Source organism: Trichechus manatus, unplaced genomic scaffold (assembly GCF_000243295.1).
Source record: "Trichechus manatus latirostris isolate Lorelei unplaced genomic scaffold, TriManLat1.0 scaffold00044, whole genome shotgun sequence".
Classification (NCBI taxonomy): domain Eukaryota; kingdom Metazoa; phylum Chordata; class Mammalia; order Sirenia; family Trichechidae; genus Trichechus; species Trichechus manatus.
The window spans coordinates 3584462-3590511 of NW_004443980.1; positions in this window are offsets into that span (position 1 = coordinate 3584462).

Here is a 6050-nt window from a genome sequence, read left to right on the forward strand (position 1 = left end):
GAAATATCACAAGTGGGTGGCTTTAACAAACGGAAGTTTATTTTCTCACAGTTTAGGAGGCTAAATGTCTGAATTCAGGGTGCCCGCTCTAGGAGAAGGCTTTCTGTCTCTGTCAGCTTCTATTCCTAGATTTCTTATAAATCATCATGTGGCACCTATCTTCCCCTACCTGGGCTTTTTTTTTTTTTTTTAAATAATATTTTATTGTGTTTTAGATGAAAGCTTACACAGCAAATTAGGTTCAACTTTAACAATTTTTATACAATTTTTTCTGGGCATTGGTTACAATTTTTACAATGTGTCAGCATTCTCATTATTTCCATTGTTTGCTGTTTCCACCCATCTGTGTTTTTTTGCTGCTTGCTTAATCTGCTCTTTTATATCTCAGTGAGATTGACTTAAGACACACCCTACACTAATACTGCCCAGTAGCATAACAAAGAAAACCCTATTCCAAATGAGATTATAACCACAGGCATAGTAGGATTTACAACACATATTTTGGGGGGACACAATTCAATCCATAACACTTCCTAACTTTTCTCTTCCCCTCTTTTTCAAGGCTTCACATCTCTTTTTATACAGTGTGTTAAATGCTTAATGTGGACTGAGATCTGTATTAGATGTTAGACATGATACTATGAACAAGACGTTTACCTTCTCAAGAAGAGATACGTAACACTTTTCAAAGCATTCGGTTGAAAGTTTGGAATAGCAAAGAATAAGGAAAAAAATCTTTTAATTATGTTCAATTTTTTGCTGGTCCATTTTCCTATGCGAAAGTTCTCTTGGTCATAACATATCCCTGGAGCTTCCTCTCACTGTTGGTATTCCAAAGTTGTTTATTTTATAGGTTTTTTTTTAGCAGTTTTCAAATATTCCAGTGTTTTATAAACTTTCAATAACAACTTTAAGTAGTCTCACATTCCTTGTGACTCAGGTTACGCGATCTGTAAATACAGTGGCCTGGCAGTTGTGCTCAGAGCTACACCAGCCCTACATGGCAGGCTCCACGTCGATGACCACAGACACACGGCTCTTTGCAACTAGAAGGATAGCGGTTCCTTGTCATCATAAATATCAAGTTTCTGATACCTCTGCATCTGAGATATCTACGTAGAGGACCATTACTGAAAAAACAGGTTTGGGAAGATTGTGATTATAGGTGAAACCTTATGAAAAACTTTATATTTTATATTCACAAAAACAAAAATAAAACTATAGACACAAAATGGTATTTCATATATCTTAAATGAGTAATGTTGGGTTCACTAATAATCGATTTGCCATTCCTTGTTACTAGAAACATCTTAGGATCCTTCTCACAATCTCAATGAGATAGCTGTAATTTTGTTTTGTTGCAGAAAAACCTGTTTATCAGTATCTGATAATCTGTCTGGTCCTTTCTGCAAATGTCTAATGCTTTTTGATTTTATAAGCTGGAGATGGTAACCTCTCCCTCCTCAGCCCTACTGGAGTCCCAAGAAACAGACTCACTTGAATGTTTGAGCTGCTTTGAGAAACTTTTATTTAAACTATTTGACCCAGCTGACTGTTTTCCAACCTCCCTCCCCTAATACCAGATTACATAGCCTTATCTTTGGCCATGAAAACTTTGTACAAAACCCTTATCATCAGCCCCTCAAGGGCAAGTGCCCTCTACTAATAGACCAGGCGTGCAGATCCAAAGACCAACTTGACTTTCCTTCATCTTCCTTTGTTTCCTCTGAGAAAGCAAAATCAGCCTTGGCACTGTTTTGCCTCCCTTTTTTATCCTCAATGTCTCTTTTTCCTAATTATTTGCACTAGTAGTAATTAGAATCTAAGTTGGTGAGTAAAAGGAATTTATAAGTACACAGGATACTTAAGTTTTGAGTAAGGGCATTTGACGTTGGGGAGGGATCACAGAACTTCCCTTGTTATATGGCAGCCTGTTTCATCTTCCACAGAAGGGAGGGTTAAAAATTTCTGATAAATCATATATTTTTTAATTCCCTGGGACCCTATTTAGGAACACTGCTATTGTTTTCTTATTCTTCCTTTTTAATATTAAAAAAATTGTTCTGCTTTATACTCTATTGTTCTTATTTTACTGTACCTCTTTCGAATTTCTTTATTTTACTTTATCTTCTCATTCCTTCCTAACGCCACATCTCTGTATTTTCCAAGTCTCTAACTGGCTCAACTGTCTTAGCAATTAAAAGTACTAAATATTCTTTTCTTTGGGTCATTCTGAGACACACTAAAGGACAGTCTTGCAAAATGTTCTATGGTTTTGCTAACAGAGCAGAGCTGGAAAGCTACTAATAGTGGTCAGTTACAATCCAGGCTCTCAAGTTATTTTTCTTTTTTTGGTTGTTGAACGTAGGTAATGTACTTTATAATTCAGTAAATCTAGATTAAATGAGTGCAGTTAATGCCAGGTACATATAAATCAACTTCTGAGACAAGGAGAGAACAGGAAACATATTAGGAATTTACTCTTAAATATAGTAGCCTTGGGAGGCATGGACGCTAGAGTCGGGCTGCCTGCATTTGAATCCAGTTTCAGCGCCTTATTGACTTGTGACTTTGGCCACATCCATCTTTTTCCTTCTTTGCCTCAGCTTCCTCATGTGTAAAGTGAAGGACAGTTTTTACCTCAGAGGGTTGTCACGAGGATTAAATTTTAGTTTACAAAAAGAACTTAGAACAATGCCTGGTAAGAGTAAGCACTCCAAAAATGTCAGTTACTACATTCAGAACTATAATAATAAATAGATCAAGGCCCTATGAGCATTTTTAGGGTTTAGAAGTATATGTTTTTGTAATGTTTCTGATTTTTAAAAGATCATAAATGTGGTTTGGATTACTCTGAGAAAATACGTTTGGCTTAATAACTGATTAATGAGTTTTTGAAAAAGAAATCACTTCGTATGACCCAGCACAGAGTGTAAAGTTAACTAACAGGAGATGTCTGGCTGGCATAAAAATCATTAAAGAAAATACTGAGCATGGTGTGAAACTCCACTCTGAAACACATGCTTTACATTATTGTCCCATCAGTTCTCAAGTTCCCGGCATATGTCACTGAAGCAGACAGACTCGGTTTTTTTTTCAAGTAATCATTCTCTGTTACTGCTTTTGACTTAGATAAATGACCTTCTAACTAACAATTGGGAAACCTTTTGTAGGCTTTATTTGTGATTGTTATTTAAAGTGATAGCTATGAAAGACTGTCAAAATATATTTAACATTGCACTTTTCAAAAGGAAAGGATAATTCCTTTGATAATAATACTGAAACGATAACAGAGTCCCAGATATAGGATGGAATAAGGTCTGTGAGCTCATGGATGGCATTCATCTGCCAAGACGGGGAAATCTGTTTCAGGCGCTAACCAGTTTTGCCTGCTTCACACTGCTGAGCACACTTGAGTTGGTACGGTGCACAGGGTAGTGCCCCAGCAAATTACTTTTCCAGCTGGGAGAGACTACGGCATTTTTGCCTCTTTACAGTAATGGATGGAGTCCTGGCGGCACAGTGGATAAGAGCTTGGCTGCTAACCAAAAGGTCGGCAGTTGGAATCCACTAGCCGCTCCTTGGAAACCCGTTGCTCCTTGGCAACGGGTTTTGGTTTGGCACTACCACTGCCTGTTGTCGTTGAGTCAATTTCGACTCATAGTGACCCTACAGGACAGATTGGAACTGCCCAATAGGATTTCCAAGGAGTGGTTGGTGGATTTGAACTGCCGACCTTTTGGTTAGCAGCCGAGAGCTCTTAACCACTGTGCCACCAGGGCTCCAGTAGTAGTACAGTAATGGATAATGCACAGCCATAAGGCTGGCTTTTCATTGAAGATGTGACTAAATTGAATAGCCTCAATGTTTCCTATACACAGTGAAATCTGTGAGAGCCGGAACTTGATGGGACTGCCTTGTTTTTCTGGGTCTTGCAAGTTTTCTGCCTTTAACATGGTGCAGTCTTACCACTTTTCTATTGTTCCCTATTAGAGGAAAACATTTGAGTTTTTCTTCTCTGACAGGTTTCCACCTTACACAGGTTTTGGCTTTTGCAGGCTTCACTGTATTCAATAATGTACTACTTTTAATAAATAATATTTCTGAATAAATATTGAACATAACAACTACTTTTATTGTTTATACATGGAGTTATGACAGCTTATATCTAATATGCATAGTAATGAAACCAATGCAAAAACAAAGTATAAATCTGCATTTTGAACTGAGACTTTTAAGAGGATTGTACCATTAATTAGGAGTCCCTGGGTGGCACAAACAGTTAAGCGCTAGGCTACTAACTGAAAGGTTGGTGATTCAAATCCATGCCTTGGAAACAAGGTTTGGCTGAAAAATCAGCCACCGAAAACCCTATGGAGCACAGTTCTCTGACACACGTGGGGCCTCCATGAATTGAAATCCATTCGAAGGCAATAGATTTTTCTTATCATTAATTATAAGAGTTAGATCTTTAGAATTTTAGGCAGCATGATCTAGTGGAGCAAATTTAGGCTTTGGAGTCAGACTAATTGGCTTTGGAGCCTGGTTTGTTTATTTCATAGTCATCTGAGGCTGCACAAAGTATTAAATCTCTCTAAATCTATTTCTTAATCTATAAAATGGGGACAGTATCCTCCCTGAAATCTTTCAAGAATTCAATTAGGTATATATTCAGTTAGCTATATCCACCTCCCACTTGGTGGACAAGCAGAAAAATTTTGTCTCTGCAGTATTCTATTCAATTTCTTCCCTCCTTCTCAGTGGAAAAAAACCTGAAACATTAACTAAATTCCCAGAATAGTGATCAAGGTTTTCAGTAAAAGGAAAGTCCATGTGTAAAATGATTACCAAGAAAGTACTTTATAGGCAGCAACGGGGGCCTACCCTCAAACAGGTCAGAGAACATATAGCTTCGTTTCCTTGGTTATTAATTCTGTGGTAACTAAATCTCAAAGTACACAAACTTGGAGGTTTTCCTAAGTATTTTAATGAAAACACCATTTGCATAGACAGGAAAGACACACAGGGAACTGAAAGAATTCTCTTATTCGCTGGAGAAGATCCTCCATAAAAAAATAATTGTACTCAGGTCTCTAGAATGTTTTGTACAGGAACCCGATACATAGGAAGTGGGCATTTTGTGCCTGGGTTCCCAGCACTTGATGAACCGTGGGAAAGCCTTCAGGATGAAAACCTGATTTGGGGAGGCTTGAACTAAGTTTATTTTAGAGACCGATCCAGACCATCTTGGACGCCAAGTGATCTCTGAAGATGTAAAATCTAGCACGGGACGATGATCTATGCAGGGAAGGAGATGACGGGTGACCGCCACCGGACCTCCTACGTGGAAGCTGGAAGGAGCCGGCGGCAGGAGCCGAAGGCCGCCCTCGGGGACCCGGCAGGCTCTGGGTTCCCTTCACATTCTCCCCGTAACCCTCAGTCCAGAAGAGAGGTTGAGCTTGGAAGAGGCGCGTCAGGCGCCTGCCTCCCTCCACACGCACCAAAGACTAGGGCATCCGCGGCTCTGCCCCTAACCTGCAGCTGGGCCCGGGTAGAGCCCCGGGCGCAAATTCACCGTGCAATCACTAACCAGACATTACCCCCGGGGAGCGGGGATATCTATTTAGAATTTGAGGAATTCTTCAGAAACTAGCCAGTGGGGGAACGGCCCTCCGTGGAGGTTGAGCTCTCTCAGCCCAGACCGCGCAGCAAGAAGCCTCGGGATCATTTTTATCAGCTCCCCTTGCTCCGGCCTGATGTTCTTCTATGTCAATCCGTCCCTAAAAATAATGTCCAAGCGGGGAGGCAAAGTTTTAAAAAGATAGCATCCAAGGTCCCTCAGGGTGCCGAAGGCCCCGACAGTCCCACGCACCGGCCAGCGCCTGGGGCGTGAGCGCGAGCCCGCCCCAAGGACAAACGGCGAGGCGCGCAAGGACCCGCTGTCCACCGGAGCTCTCCCGCCCTGAGCTCTCCCGCCCTGAGCTCTCCCGCCCTGAGCTCTCCCGCCCTGAGCTCTCCCGCCCTGAGCTCTCCCGCCCTGAGCTCTCCCG